The 16,920-nt window shown below is 37.6% G+C and overlaps 1 protein-coding gene across 3 annotated transcripts in view; it reads left to right on the top strand.

Moving 5' to 3' along the window:
* DLG2 (discs large MAGUK scaffold protein 2) overlaps positions 1-16,920 on the top strand; it is a 2,140,731-nt gene that overhangs the window by 478,621 nt on the left and 1,645,190 nt on the right. The window lies entirely within an intron of this gene.

Raw genomic sequence — 16,920 nt, 5'->3', positions numbered from 1 at the left:
GGTGATCATTAATAATTCTATTTCTCCATTAATTACTCTGTTTACTGTGTCTTTGATGTTATCTCACCATCATTGCTTTATTTGTCTATTTCTACAAAGAGACCATGTGCTCTTCAGGGTCCTAGTATCCCTCCTTCGAGGTAGATCCACAGTACATGACAGGAGGTCTGTCAGCGCAGTTTCAGTGAATGATTCTTCAATCTGTCAATTTCCTTTTTAACTACATTTTCCTGAGTTATCTTCACATTTCTTGGTGAACAGGAATAATTATACTATTTTTCTTTTTTTAGGTGGGTGATTTCAATTTCTCACCTTCAAGGTTCCTTTTGTACTTTATTCTTCACAGTATACCATTGAATTTTGCTTTCAAACCAGATGAATATAGTAATTCAATTCATTTGAGCAAGGTACCATGCCAATTGCCAAAGCTACAAAGATAAATAAGATAGTGTTACCATTTTATCAAACACACCCATGTGTACACACCAGTAAGAATTTCTGATTAGTGTCTACCGTGATCATTTCAGCCAGTCTTACTGCAAGCAAATCCATTGCTAGAATTTTGTCTTTTGAATTATTAAAAATAATTTTTCATTGTTAATTTGGAATTGAACCCTTTAGGATCTGGTGATCTCTGGTTAGGTCTGCCTCTTATAGAAAATTAAGTACTAAAGAGATGACTATATTTGAGACCCTTCCTGAAGATCCCAAGTCCAAAATACCGACATACAAGTCTGGTTCTCCATTGTGTGGTCAGAGGAGAGCATCAGAAACTTGGGTGGTTTTTCTTACTTCTCCATAGAATTGGAAGCTGCGGGCTTCATAGTTTTCCTTTGCCATTTCCTTGCTAGTAGTTACATCTCCCGGTGGGGCAGACACATTCTGGGGGAGGCGCACAATCCAGAATGATCTTGCATTCTCTGTGAGGAGCCCCGATCCACAGAAGGTGGCTCCCTGTGGCCAGGCTTGGGTTCTGATCTGCCTCTGTCTTGACGGACTGATCCAGGGGTAAATATCTGATCCCAGCTGGGCCAGTTGGATTCTTTCTCCTGGGAATTTGAAATTTGTACTAGAGCAATACCAAACTGGAAGTCATCAGTATTAAATCACATGAATGACAATAGAAAGGGGAAATTCTGCAAACTTGCTGAGCTCCCTGGAGCTGCCATTTCTACCCTTTTGAGGTTTTACTTACCCTTACTTTGGTTTTGTAGAAAGGTCACCATAACCTATTAATCATGTTACTTTCTTTGAGTTATCCAGATTTTATTTTGTTTTATTTGTTTTATGGTAGTATAATATTCTTTGATTTATTTGTAACCAAAGAGAAAAGAAAAACCCCTTAACTAATATCCTTAGTCAGCAACTGTATGGCCAGTAGTCATGGCTGTCACTGCCATTCACATGCAGGTTCCCATTACATTTGGACAGATGGTAATGAAACTGCGGCACCAAAAACTAGTGGGGCGGTTCTTGATTCTAGCCTCGCAACCGGCAAGCGAGTAAAAACACACAGGGCACCAAAACGCACACATTCTCCAGTTCCAAAGCCAGGAGAATCTTTTCAGTTTTTCCTAGAATCAAAGACCCCCCAACCAGTCTCTGTGGAGCTCACAAGAGCCCTCACCTCTGTTCCCCATCTCCTTCTCTCTGCACAAACTCTGCACAAACTGGCTTCTCCTTCAGCACTCTGCCATCTGGCTGCTTTCTCTACAAAAATATGGCCTCCTTCCTCCTTCTTCTTCTCTTAAAACTTTTTGGCACGAAAGCCCTCTTCCAGCCCACATCAGCATAACAAAACCCCTTCCCAAGCAGGAAGGTAATTAGCAGTTTCACAGATCACATATCTAGGCAGTGGCCATTTTTAACAATAAAAGTGAGCAAAATCAAATAACACAAATTACAAACTTATTTGCCCAACAGCAACATTACAGAAACCCTGCTGGAGCTAAGGTAATGAGTAGTTGTCTCAGACAGAAAGCAGCACCAAGAACCCTGGGATTTTAATAATTTATAATAGTGTATTTATTCCAAATATCTGATTATGTACAACACCTAAGTACTAAAAAATGACAGAAGAATAATTTGATAATGTCTTAATCCACATGATACAATAAACAATATGTATAGGTAACTATATAGTTATTATAAGCATATTTATACAACAAAAAGCTACATATGATATGTCAAGTAGTTATGGTATTATTTTCCTTTTTTATTTTACTTTTTTCATCTCTCAGGAAATTGAGAATATTCCTAGCTTCATGTGTTTAAGAGAATGTCTTATTTATCTCAAATTTTCCATGCACTGCAGCAGGTTATAAATAAATTAATACACACTTCCATTCATAATAAATGGGTAGTCTTGGTTATCTTGATGCATTTTTCAAGTTTAGCTGATTCTTCTCCGCATTCCTTTCCCCGGTGCCTTATTCTTGTTCCTTGGTGTGATGTTCTGGAATGACTGTACCTTTATAATTGGGCTTTATTACTTTTTCATAAAAGGCTTCGTCTTTGTGTGTGCATTTGCCCCGGGTTCATTTTAAGTGCAGAGCTATCATCATTGGTTTTCCTAAAAATGCTCTCTCTCCAATCTCTTTGCAAATGCCTGTCACCAGTTAAATATTGCCTTGAAAATGGCTTCTATTATTATTTTCTCAGTCTCATCTTGCATGCTTTTTTTTCTTAACACTCCACTTTGTATCTGTATAATAATAAGACCAAGAGGTATTTTTAAAGAATTTTTCTTTAGCCAGAATTAGAGTATACAGATTGGGGTTAAAACTGAATAGAAATTTTGCTCCCAGTAATTATACAGAAACATAGGCATAGTTATACTTTCTGACTAGGTATAAATGAAATATTTTCCCTAGTGAGAAGTGTGACAGTGTTATTATTTCTTTTTGATCTCTCCTTCATGGCTACTGTAAGCACTAGGAAAATATTCTTCCTCACCGCTACACTTTAGGTTAAATAGGGTTGTATGTCTCATTAGTTTGTATGAGTATGGATATGAACACTGCTGTTCCCTGAACTCCCACCACTCGTAAACAAATGAGACCCACAGGTTCTGAGACTCAAGTGAAGACAAGCAGGTCTTTGGACCTGGAGTGAACTAAACAAAGAGTTAGTTCCTGGTAGTTGGAAGGAAAGAATCTTAGACTTGACCAGTTGCAGGAGGCTTATGTGGCTGCTGCATTTCAGGACATGCAACACTCGGTATGGCCATGCCTATGCATGGCTTTGATCACTCTGAGAAATGCCCCAGACACAACCCTTAGTTACTGGACAGTAGTTAGAAATGGCTATAATGTGTGATTTTTTAAAATCAGATATATGGTATATAAATACATATGATTTTCTTGAATAATTGTTTTGTTTCCCTGCATATTTGCACACTTTTTGGTTGCTGAAAATGAAAAAAAAAATGATGCTATGGCCCTGGCCAGGTAGCTCAGTTTGTTGGATGAGTTGTCCCTGATGTGCCATAGTTCCAGGTTAGATCTCTGGTCCGGGCACATACATGGTTCAATCAGTGAATGCATAAATGAGTAGAATGATGGGTCGATGTTGCTCTCTCTCTCTCTCTCTCTCAAATTAATCAATACATTTTTTAATTTAAAAAAATGCTGTGAGAGGAGTTTCTAAAAGCTTAAATTGAAAATAAAATCCCTGCTCTTATGAAGCTTATCATGGATATTATATCTATGTATCTTTATTGTTACATAATATTCACCCATAAATATATGTGAAATATTTTTTGAAATCATGTAAGCATTTGTAAATAGAACACTGTACTCTGAATATATCAACTCTCGTTCACTCATTCAAAAACCATTGACTGAACACATTTTATAAGTTGTAACTAATACTTGGATTGCTTAAAGGTATACAGAAAATAATATATGTAAATAATCATTATACTGGGTAGTATATGCTTTAATAATAATCTGTACAAGAAGCTATTAATTTTCAGAATGTAGAGTTGTCCCCAGGTGGATTTTGGAACACAGAAGATGCAATATTTGGTAATATTTAAGTATATAAGCTTTAGAATTGAATAAGATTTGCATTAATATATAAACTCTGTCACTTGCTAACTCTATAAACTTGCATGGTTTACTTAATCTCTGAGTTTATGCATGCAACAGAATATTTTGAGATTTACATGAGATAATTTATAGCTTGTGTTAACATAGCTTCTGGACATAGCAATTGCTTGATATGTGGTAAGAGGAAAAAAAAGAAAAAAAGGTTATTCCAGAAGGAAATGGATTAACAATTGGCAAGGAGAGCATAGAAAAAGCACAAAGCAGGCCATAACTTCTTAATTTAGAACAATTTATTTAGGAGGGCTCTTTCTTCTGAAAGGGATGGAGGCTGGGCTCGGGAAGGGTTCCAGGAGTTGTATGACTTTGTGAGACTTTGAAAGCAGAAATATGGAAGCCCTTGAGAAGGAAGATTTTGCTCTCTGACAGGCAGGAAGGAGCTGATGATAAAAGACTATCGTATTAACAAGAGATGTTTGTATTCTGAGGAACATAATGCCACTTTCGAAGAATGGGCCTGGGTACACCTTCTAATTTAAAAACCATTTTAACCTTTTCTTACTATGTCTATCTAGATTATGAAAGTAATTTTTCTTTTTTATAGAAAATCAATAAAAACAGACACTCCTCAAAGAAACCAGAGGAGATGTTCTTTTAAAGTGTTAATTGTTTCAGCATGTTCTCCCAGACCTCCTCACATTACGCACAGCCGGGATCATTCACTCTAATTGAAACCAGTTAATACAATGTGCATAAGCTGTTCTATAAGCTGTTTTATATTCTATAGAATATTCTTTCCTTCTTTTTTTTTTTTTTTTTGGTAGCTCCTCCCCAACTTTTTACCTCTACATGTTATCATGTGACCTCGTTTAGTATACAGTTCACATAAATACCCAGACCATGGCACCAGAAAACATCTAACTCAGTTGTAAAATAAATAATGTTGTATCTGCTCTTTGGGTGTTGCCAGAGTTCCTGTGAACAGAACATCCCTGGGCTGACCCTGCGGCTGGGAAATTATACCCAGGATGGCTTTGATGAGTATTGTCTTTCTAAAGACTAGGTACAATTTTTGTTTTTTAGGGCAAAGTTTTCATACCATCAGCAGTCCCATTATAGAACAAAATGTCAGGACATTATCAGATGACCACAGTTTTAAGAAAATTATGGAAAATTGCCAAGTACTGGGCATTAAATTGGTCTACTCTGGGATTAGAGTGCATCTGGCCATATGGGTGGTAACCATGAGGTTAGAAAAGTCTCCATGGGGGAAATTATCTCAGAAAAATCACAAAACACCTTAAGGAATGTGAGCTCTGTGGCTCTGATTCCAATTTTGCTGTAGGCTTTAAAATCAAGGGAAGTGTGAGGAAGGTTAGATTGACACAGGATACATTCCTTCTTTCCCTTTCTTCTGGCTTTCAAGGTACTTTGGATTTACACCTGTTTCTCTCTATGTTTGAAGGAGAAACCGGGAACTACAATACAATACTAAAGTCAAGTAATTTTGTTACACTAATCCTTGAAATACGCCCAGAAAGGGTATGTACAGTATTGGGCTATGGGGTTCATTGATTGATGGAAGAGATGAAAGGACGTTTCCAGCATGCATAAACACTGCACAGAGTGTAGAAGAGAGACAGATAAATGTGTCCCTCGCATGCCCTGGGCAAAGAGGTGAAGGTTGCAAGTTCTGAGGTTGCTGGGAAGATCTGAGAAGCTAAATGGAGGAACCATCTGGGAGCAAGTGATAGCCTCACAGTAGAACTGAAGTCAGCAAAGTTTCTGTTCAGTGTCCCTAGCATCCTCTTCAAGGTACCTTTTCATGTTTCCGTAGAATTCCCTCTTTACCCAACTTGACAGATTTTTGGACCTCAGCATTCACCTACTTCTTCTTCCCTTGTCTTTTTTTTTTTTTTTTTTGCTATGCAGCCAAAAATTTAATAGAACAGAGAATTAATGTAAACCTTATGGCATTCTTGCTATGGTTTGTGGGCTATTTTATTGTTGCTGTTTTCAATGTTCTCTTTTTTTGTTGTTGTTCATAGCTTTACTGAGTTAAAATTTACACACTATATAATTCACCCATTTAAAGTGTAAATGTCAATGATTTTTAGTATATTCACAGAATGGTGCCACTATCACTACTATCAATTTTAGAATATTTTTATAACCTTAAAAGAAACCCCTTGCCCAGGTAGTAGTCACTCCCCACTCCCTCTCCTTTCAGCCCCCTAGCAATCACATCACTTTCAGTCTCTATGATTTTCTTATTCTAGACATTTCCTAGAAATTGAATTATACAATGTGTGAGCTTTTGTGACTGGCTTCTTTCTCTCAGTATGTTTTCAAGGTTGATTTGTGTTGTAGTTTGAGTCCGTGCACCATTACTTTATCTTGCCAAATACTACTCCACTGTATGGATATACCACATTTGTTTATCCATTCATCAGTTTATAGAAACTTGCGTTGTTTTCCCTTTTTCAAAATTGTGAATATGCTACTTTGAATACTTGCATGCAAGTTGTTGTGTGGATGTATGCTTTTAATTCTCTTGGATATATATCTAGGAGTGGAATTGCTGGGTTATATGGTAACTATGTCTAACTTCTTGAGGAATTACCACACTGTTTGGTAAAGCAGTTGCAATATTTTATATTTCTACCAGCAATGTTGAGGGTTTCAATTTCTCCAAATTTCTCCATAATGCTGCCAGGTCCATCCATGCTGTCACAAAATGTAAGATTTTCTTCATTTTTGTGGTTGTGTAGTATTATATAGTATAAATGTACCACAGTTTTTTTACTCACTTATCTACTGATGGGCACTTGGCCTGCTTCCACACCTTGGCTATTGTAAAGAATGCTGCAATGAACATAGGGGTGCATATATTCTTTCAAATTAGTATTTTGGGTTTCTTTGGGTAAATTCCCAGAAGTGGGTCATAAGGCAATTCCATTTTTAATTTTTAAAAATTATTTATTTTATTGATTTTGGAGAGAAGAAGAGAGAAAGAGAGAGATAGGAACATCTGTTCCTATATGAGCCCTGACCAGGGATTGAACTGGCAACCTCTGCACTTCAGAACAATGCTGTAACCAACTGAGGTACCTGGCCAGGGTCCATTTTTAACTTTTTGAGATAACTCCATATTGTTTTCCACAGTGACTACACCAATCTACATTTCTACAATAGTGCATGAGTGTTACTTTTCTTTCATACCCTCACCTCACCAACATTTATTATTTATTGATTTATTGCCATTCTGACAGGTGTAGGGTGATATCTCATTGTAGTTTAAATTTGCATTTCTTTGATGATTAGTGACATTAAGCATCTTTTCATTGGCCATCTATGTGTCCTCTCTGGAGAATTGTCTGTTCAGGCCCTTTCACCATTTCTTAATTGGATTGTTTGGTTTTTTGGCTTTGAATTTTATAAGTTCCATATAAATGTTGGATATTAAGTCCTTATCAGATATATTGACATATATGTTCTCCAGTTCAGTGAGTTGACTTTTCATTTTGTTGACAGTTTCCTTTGTGATGCAAAAGATTTTTAGTTTGATGTAGCAGGATACAAAATTAATGTCCAGAAATAGGTTGCATTTTTATACACCAATAATGTGCTATCAGAAAGGGAAATTAAGAAAATAATCCTATTCACAATTGCCAATTGCTTCAAAAAGAATAAAATACCTAGGAATAAATTTAACCAAGAATTTAAAAGACCTATACTCGGAAAATTAAAAGATACTGAAGAAAGAGAGATACTGAAAAAGATACAACTAAGTGGAAACATATACTGTGTTCATGGATAGGAAGAATTCACATCATTAAAATGTTCTTATTATCCAAAGCAATCTGTAGATTCAATGCAATTTCTATTAAGATACTAATGACATATTTCACAGAACTGGAACAAACATTCCAGAAATTTATATGGAACCACAGAAGACCCTGAATAGCTACAACAATCTTGAGAAAGAAGAACAAAGTTGGACGAATCATGCTACCTGTTTTCAAACTATACTACAAGGCCATAGTAATCAAAGCAGCATGGTAGTTGCATAAAAACAGACATATAGATCAATGGAACAGAATAGAGAGCCCAGAAATCTATCCACTCCTATATGATCAATTAATATTTGACAAATGAGGTAAGAACATACAATGAGGTAAAACAGTCTATTCAATAAAAGCCATTGGGAAAATGGCACAGATGCATGCAAAAAAAAAAAAAAAAAAGAAAGAAACTAGACCACCTTTTACATCATACAAAAAATAAACTCATAAACTCAAAATGAATTGAAGACTTAAATATGAGACTCAAAGTCATAAAAATTCTGGAAGAAAACAGAGGCAGTGTTTAGCAATCTTTTTTCTGATATGTCTCCTTGGACAAGGGAAACACACACACAAAAAAACAAACAAATTGGACTACATTAAACTTTTACCTATTTTTTTTGTGTGTTTTTCTGAAGTTGGAAACGGGGAGGCAGTCAGACAGACTCTCGCATGCGTATGACCAGGATCAATCCGGCATGCCCACCAGGGGGCGATGCTCTGCCCACCTGGGGCGTTGCTCTGCTGCAACCAGAGCCATTCTAGCGCCTGAGGCAGAGTCCATGGAGCCATCCTCAGCACCCGGGCCAACTTTGCTGCAATGGAGCTTTGGCTGCAGGAGGGGAAGAGAGAGACAGAGAGGAAGGAGAGGGGGAGGGGTGGAGAAGCAGATGGGCACTTCTCTTGTGTGCCCTGGTTGGGAATCAAACCTGGGACTCCCGCAAGCCAGGCCAATGCTCTATCACTGAGCCAACCAGCCAGGGCCAAACTTTTACCTATTTTTATATTAATTTTTAAGTTGTATAGTTCTTTATATATTCTTGATTCTAACCTCTTATTATTATATATATAACTAGAAAGCCCGGTGGTCATATGAAATGACCGCTGTTCTAGATATTATAAATTGTAATTAAAATGATTTGTGCAAAGGTGTCTGCTAATTCAAACTGAATTACCCAGGGCAGGTGGTGAGGACTCCCCTTTGCTTAGTGCCCCACGGGGTTTCCCCGGTCAGCATTACTCTGTCGTTTTTTTGCATTTCTCTCCTGCCTTTGTTCAAGGGACTCATTTTGTCGAGACAGGCTTTTTTGTCTTGCATCTGAGGCAAGCCTTGTTTCTCTATGCTCATCAGTCTCATTTTGCCGAGAAAGACACATTTGCTCTGCGACTGAGGCAAGCCTTGTCTTTCTCTGCTCAGTGGTTTCTTTTTGTCGAGAAAGCCGTTTTTGTGCAGCTTTAGCTCCTTTTCTCTCCTCTTCAGTGCTGTATTTTCTAGGAGGCATTCTTGAAAGAAATTATGTTAAGATGTAGTTTTTATGTAAAACAGATGATTGCCAATGCAAACAAATGTTCACCTTCCCCCTGACCCGCTCAATTTGCGTTCAGCCATGGCAACTTCACCCCATTGGCTAGTACAGTTATGCAAGCAACCAATAAGCTATCGGCGACAAACAGACACTTAAGCCGCATATAATAAAGATTTGCAAATATTTTGTGCCATTCTGTGGATTGTCTCTTTACTTTTTGGTAGTGTCATTTGAGACACAAAACATTTAAATTTTGATGAAGTTCAGTTAATTTTTTTTGTCACTTGTGCTTTTGGTGCCATGTCTAAGAATGTTAGAATTGATTTATAAACTTCCAATTCTGTTTCCATTGATCTATATGGGTATTCTATGCTAGTACCACACTGTCTTGATTACCGTAGCTTTGTAATAAGTTTGAAATCAAGAAATGTGCATATTCAACTATGGTTTTTTTCCAGATTGTTTTGGCAATTCTGGGTTTCTTGCATTGTTTAATGAATTTTAGGATCAGTTTATCAGTTTTTATGAAAAGGCTAGCTGGGATCTTGATAGAGATTGCACTGAATCTGTAAATCAGTTTGGGGAATATTGCCATATTGACAGTTTAAAACCTTCTAATCCCATGAGTGTCTTCTCACTTATTTAGGTGTTCTGTAATTTTTTAAAAATAATATTTTATAGTTTTAAGACTACAAAATTTACATTTCTTTTGTTTAACTTCTTCCCAAGGATTTAAAAAATTTGATGCTATCATTATAATTTTTTTTTTGAGAGAGAGAGACAAAAAGAAGCATCAACTTGTTGCTCTACTTATTTGTGCCACTGATCATTTCTCATGTATGCCTTGAGTGGAACACAAACCAGCACCCTCAGTATTGAACCAGTGGCCCCAGAATTGAACCAGTGACCTCAGTACTCCAAGATGATACTGTGTCTTCAACGCCACCAACCAAGGCCTGGGTTGTTTTCTTAATTTCATTTTTGAATTGGTCATTGATGATGTATGGAACTACTGTCAATTTTTGTTTACTGACCTTTTACCCTGAAATCTTGCTGACATTGTTAGTTCTAATAGCTTTTTTTGTAAAATTTTTAGGATTTCCTACATATCAGATGTGCCATCTGCAAAAACAGAGTTTTATTTCTTCCTTTCCAATATTGATACCTTATATTTCATTTTCTTACCCAATTGCCTTGTGTAGAATATTCACTACAATATTGAATAGAATTAGCAAGAGCAGACATTCTTGTCTTGTTTGTGATTTTAGAGTAATATAGTCAGTGTTTTATCATTAAATATGATATTATCTGTAAGGGTTTTTTATTTTTACTTATTAGTTTAGCAAGAGAGGGAGGGAGGGAGACAAGAAACATCAACTCATAGTTGCAGCACCTTAGTTATTCATTGATTGCTTCTCATATGTGCCTTGACTGAGGGACTTCAGCTGAGCCAGTGACCCCTTTTTCAAGCCAGTGACCTTGGGCCTCAAGCCAGCGATCTTTGGGCTCAAGCCAGCGGTCATGAGGTCATGTCAATGAACCCATTTTCAAGCTTGTGACCCCTCACTCAAGCCAGATGAGCCTTTGCTCAAGCTGGCATCCTCAGGGTTTTTAACCTGGGACCTCAGCATCCCAGGCTGATGCTCTATCCATTGAGGCACCACTGGTCAGGCTAGCTGTGAGTTTTTATATAGATTTTTAAAAATTAGGTTTAGGGGGTTTCCTTCTATTCTAGCTTCTTAAATGTTTTTACCATGAATGGGAAATTTTTATTTATTTGTTTTTTGTTTTTAACTCCTAAAATTTTAATCTGCTGAAAGTGTGGCTTGGCCTTCTATTGGGAACACTAAGCAGAACTTTTCTAGGATTCCTGAAAGCATAATCTACCTACTTGTAATCCACATCTGAATTTGCCAAAGGACAGCTCTTTCCTTGTTTGACAGATGAGAAAACTGAATTACCGAGAAGTAAATATTTTGGGGAGGTTGGGCATCAGACAACTAGTAGATAAGACAGATAGACAATCTCTCCTGAACAAACTGATGTTCTTGAGTTTGCTGTGGAAAATAATTAATTAAGAAGAGATTGGTTTTTCAGTAGCTGTGCCCTGTGTCATGCTTCCATGGATGTCATGCTTACCACTTGGATTCTATGCATTGCAATATTGGGCACCATCTTGACAGCTACAGTAGCACATTCGAAGGTCTTCTTTCGAAGTACTGTCAGGATCTCTAATCTTATCTGGTTTGTTTGGAAAAGAAGGTCATGTAGAAACCACTATGTATGGAGAGTTATAGTTTGACTATTTAGAAATTTAGTTATGTCCTTCCATTCAGATTAAAGGGATTTTAATAACTTTTGTTTAAGAGAATTGCTAGGCTCTATCTCCCCTCTTCTTGGTTTCATCATTTGCCATAGGAATTGCATATGAACTGCCCTCTCAGGGATTGCTTCCTGGCAGGGCTGTAAATTACAGCATTATTTTCCACAAGTTTGTAGAGGCATACTAATATAGAATATGGTGATTCAATAATTTAAAAATTATTGAGAACACAGAATGCTATACTAGGATGGATTGATGGATTTTCCAATGTTAGGGCTTTGTCTCTGAGTCCAGAAAAATCCCTGAAAGAATTGAGGATTTGTTCTGACACTGATTTAAAGGAGCTTCAGCTATATTTACTAAACAATATTTTACTTATTTAGTATTTAGCAACCTACATATATATAAAGTGAGAATCATCTAGAAATAAACAAAAATTATGTGGACATGGACTAAATATTTCATGATCACAACTCATTTCCAGAGTTTCTACCCATTTTATTACCTCACTGTGAGTTTCTTCATGTTTCTCAGGCACATGTATTTGAACATGAGGGATCCATGATTCTGAGCTCATCGAGATAAATGTTTTCTTTTTCTATTCCGAGTGAGAGGAGATGAGAGAGAAAGACAGACTCCTGCATGCGCCCTGACTGTAATCCACCCAGCAAACCCATCTGGGGTGATGCTCTGCCCATCAGAGGCCATGCTCACAACCAAGATATTTTTAACACCTGAGGCAGAGGCTCCACAGAGCCATTCGCAGCACCTGGGGCAAACATACTCGAATCAATTGAATCAATCAAGCCATGGCTACAGACGAGGGAGGGAGGGAGGGAGGGAGAGAGAGAGAAAGAGAGAGAGAGAGAGAGAGAGAGAGAGAAAGAAAGGGGAAGGGGAAGGGGAAGGGGAAGGGGAAAGGGGAGGGGTAAAGAAGCAGATGGTCACTTCTCCTCTGTGCCCTGACTGGGAATCAAACCTGGGACATCCACATGCCAGGCCGGTGCTCTACCATTGAGCCAACAGGCCAGGGCCAATAAATTTCTAATAATTGTGGCTACTTATTACCACTGAAAGATCTGAATAATTACATCAATAGTATTGAAATTCAGTGAAAAGCATTACTAAAGCCTGGTATATTCGCAGCCTTGGGAAGTGGCAGCCAACAGTGGAGGAAGAAATATTAAAAGTAAGCACAAGCCTTAACTTCTATGAGGTAGTTCAGTGGTGGGGCATTGGTACCTTAAAATTTAATATTTTAACTGACATTCATAAATGTTGGCCATAAGTCAACACATAAAAAACTAAAATTATGCTCAATGAGTTGGGGTTTTTTTTTGGAGAAGAATCACCTTTGTGACTTCTAATTGTGGCTACTAAAAATTACTACAAATTTTAAAAACTTCATAATATAAAATGTTACATTTTCAAGGATCAACTTTAATTCTCTAGTAGATTCGTGTTTGATAATACCTCTTTCTTTGATATTCTGACTGAACATGAGGATTTCAGTGGCGCTTAAAGATCTCAATTTTCACTCAGGACTTAAGGAGAGGGTGTTGTAAAGTAGTAGGGGCATGAGTTCTGGAGTCAGTACTCGTCAAGGTTTCCTTTCTCTCACTAGTCATATGAACTTGAGGAAGCCTTTCAACATCCCTTTGTATCATTTTTCTCACTCACAAGTGAATAATGATGATGATGATGGATATTTACTTTGCGAAATTACTTTTATAATTAAAAGCAATATCTATTTCTCAATCAGTGGCTGGCACCTAGTATGTACTCTATACATGTTAATTTTGTTATTATTACAGCATCATTAGAAACACAGAGAACTGAAGATGACTATGGTTTAAGACCTATATTTGTCCCACAAATGCATTTTAGCAATGAGCTCTCTGACAGCTTGGCCTTCATTCAACTTACCTCAGAAAGTGTAAGAGGTAATCAATCAAAAGGTATGGAATTTGAATGTTTAAATGAGTTAATTTTATTTTAAAAAGCATAAAGATTTGATTTCTTTTCTTACAATGCAGTGAATTCTATTATAATTTTTATATCTTTGAAAGTTATTTCTGAACTCAGAGCCATTTGTGTATTTTCTTTTTCTTTCTTTTTTTTTTTTTTTTTTTTTTTGCTACTTGAGCCCCAGAAAAGTATTTTAGGAGAAAGGTTTCCAGCACTGAGTGGTTTAAAGAGCCTCTGAAACCTGTCTGATTGGTTTGGTTATGGAGTACCAAGTCCAGGGCAATTCTGCAGAAATTCCCCTTTATTTTCTAGAAAGAAAGTAAATACATGTCTTAGGAACTCTCCTGGGTACTTTTCCCTAGCTATATCATACTATTTTCTTTTATTTGATATTCTTAGATTACTGTGGAAAAAACACAGACACTATCAAATGCTCTTGATTTGGATTGGAGGCTGTTCATAGACCAGCTACAACTATGAGTCATGAATGACAGCTCTTTCAAGTGAATAATCCTATCTTGAAAACCTCATACCTTTTACTTTAACAATATTCAGGATTGGGCATATTGCACAACTTTACTATTTAAATGGAAGGTCATGCAGTGTATGGACAGGTAATGATAAGTGGTAATGATTACTGGCCTTTGAAAATATTTCTTTGTGTTTTTGCACATTACAGATTATTTATAACAAACCTAGAAATTCCAAGGAAAAACAACAACAACAAAGAGATGTTTAAATGATTGAAATATCTATATAAAGATATGGAGGTATTCTTGTCCACGACCTTCTTGTACCTGCTTACTGTTACTAGTTTCTTTCCTGCTCTTTTGATCATGCTCAGCCCTTGCACAGGCTTACCTTGTTATGTTTAGGCTCAGGCCAAACAAGGGCAGCTATTCCACATGACCATTTCTGTAGCAGCAGCCAGCTTCCTATGAACAGTACAGAGCCGGTGTTAATGCCAAACCTCTTGAAGCAGCCTCCAGCTTACCCAGACCTCTGTGGAATTGTACAAAATGTTTGGATAAACTTTGGCCTGGAGAAAACTGACAGCAGCACTTGACACAGCTATGGAACATTAATTGCTTCAGCTCCTCAAGGAGGTCCTGTTGGCAGCGGGCAGCATAGTCCCCCGACTGCCTCATAAAAGCAGCCCCTCGCAGCCTGGATTAATGGACTGGGCTCAGCAACAAAAAATACAGCAATGCAGCTGATCGAAACCCTAAACTTGAGCATGATTGGAGTGGGTGGAGAAGGAGCAGGTTTTATCATAACCACTCTTCTGTTATAGCAATGAGGACAAATTGGTACAAACATTAGACTATTTTATTTACTGACCCATATATTTTCAACCATCTCAGAACAAGTACCTTAATAAAAAAATAAATCAATGCCATTCAAGTATGAATTGCCTACATCTCTAACCTACTAGAAAAAAGAAATGCTAATTGATCCTGAGGGCTATTTTATTTATTTTATTTTTTATTTTTTTGTGACAGAGAGAATCAGAGAGAGGGACAGATAGGGACAGACAGACAGGAAGGGAGAGAAACGAGAAGCATCAATTCTTTGTTGCGGCACCTTAGTTGTTCACTAATTGCTTTCCCACATGTGCCCTGACTGGGGGGCTACAACAGACTGAGTGACCCCTTGCTTGAGCCAGTGACCTTGGGCTCAAGCTGGTGAGCCTTGCTCAAACCACATGAGCTTGTGCTCATGCTGGTGACCTTGGGGTCTCGAACCTGGGTCCTCCGTGTCCCAGTCCAATGCTCTATCCACTGCATCACTGCTTGGTAAGGCGAGGGCTATTTTAGATTACTTTTTGTTGAAGTAAAAGTTTTGCATAATTTAATATCCACAACTAAATTAAACACATCCTATAAATATCTTCTTTCCAAAGATACCAATACTTTGTTGTAAGAATCAGTTTCTACAATGGATTTGGTCATGCACCACTGTTCTTTAGGTTGTGTCAGCATTTTTATTAAAAATAAGTTGTTCGCTATTTATAACTTGAAAGCAAAATTGCATTTCGAGCTAAAACAATGTCCAAAGTCTCTGTCCAATCAGTTTTCTAAAGTATGCGCGGAAGTTTTATGACTGGAAGCTTGAGGTCTATAGGAAGACCTATAAGGCACCAACTAAAGCCTCTTATCTGTTTCAGTTCCTTCTGCATCGGGGCAGCCCACACTGTGTGGGGAGGAAGCTGGGTTGTGGGAAAGAATGCAGTCTTCTCGTACAGTGCTAGAGAACCAGGGTACTTAGGTTTTGGTCTTGGTTGCACTACTTGAACTAGTGGACCAGAAAGAACATGGACTTTGGAGTCATCTGGAACTGGGTTAGAGTTCTTCTTTCACTGCTTACTGAATGTGGGAAAATTTTCACCTCTTTAATTCATGCGTGTGGACTGATTAAGTTGACATACATAAGACTCCAGCACTGTCTGGAGTCTTATGTATGTTCATTTCGTCTTACGATTTATGGTGTTGCTTGAAGCTACTGACTGACTTGCTTTTCCTCCATTGTTCAGAGTACTTTTTTCTGATAGTTTATTTAAAAATAATAATAATAATAATGGATTTTCTTACATTTATGTTAATGGGACATAACATACTAATCAAACAAATGATAAAACTAATTACGAGGTCACTCCTAAAAAGGGCAAAATATTGTACAGAGTGCAAGGACACCTCACACAGTTATAGAGTGGATAGAAAATTACCTCTTACCTCCCTCCATCTAATCCCTACTCTGGGACTCTCTTTGCTTTCTCTAATCTTGTACCAGGGAGCCAAGAATAAGCCCAAAGGGCCCACCGAATCACCATATGCAAGCATCCAGTAGGCCCGTGGCTGAGAAGGGCCCTTGGCAGCAGAAATGTCACCCTTTTGTAGATGAGGACAAATATTCTCTTTGCAACTGTCTGTTTAAAAAAAAATGGAAAAGAGAGAAAACTTCATGTTGTCAGAACTGTTCTCCTACCTATAGCTAGTTTATTATCCCCACAGGTGTTATTTAGACACGCCCATCTGTAGCCCATCGCCATTCTTTCTGCTCATCCAAATCCAGGTATCTAACTATCTCCTTCTTTCCCCTTCATTAATTTCGTAAATATCTACATGGTACCTTCTATATCCCAGGCACTGTATGTTCTATGAATTCACAGCATGAGAAAAATACAGTGCCTGCCCTCAAGAAGGAGCAGC

This window comes from Saccopteryx leptura, chromosome 1 (assembly GCF_036850995.1).
Source record: "Saccopteryx leptura isolate mSacLep1 chromosome 1, mSacLep1_pri_phased_curated, whole genome shotgun sequence".
Classification (NCBI taxonomy): domain Eukaryota; kingdom Metazoa; phylum Chordata; class Mammalia; order Chiroptera; family Emballonuridae; genus Saccopteryx; species Saccopteryx leptura.
This window is presented reverse-complemented; position numbering and strand designations above follow the sequence as displayed.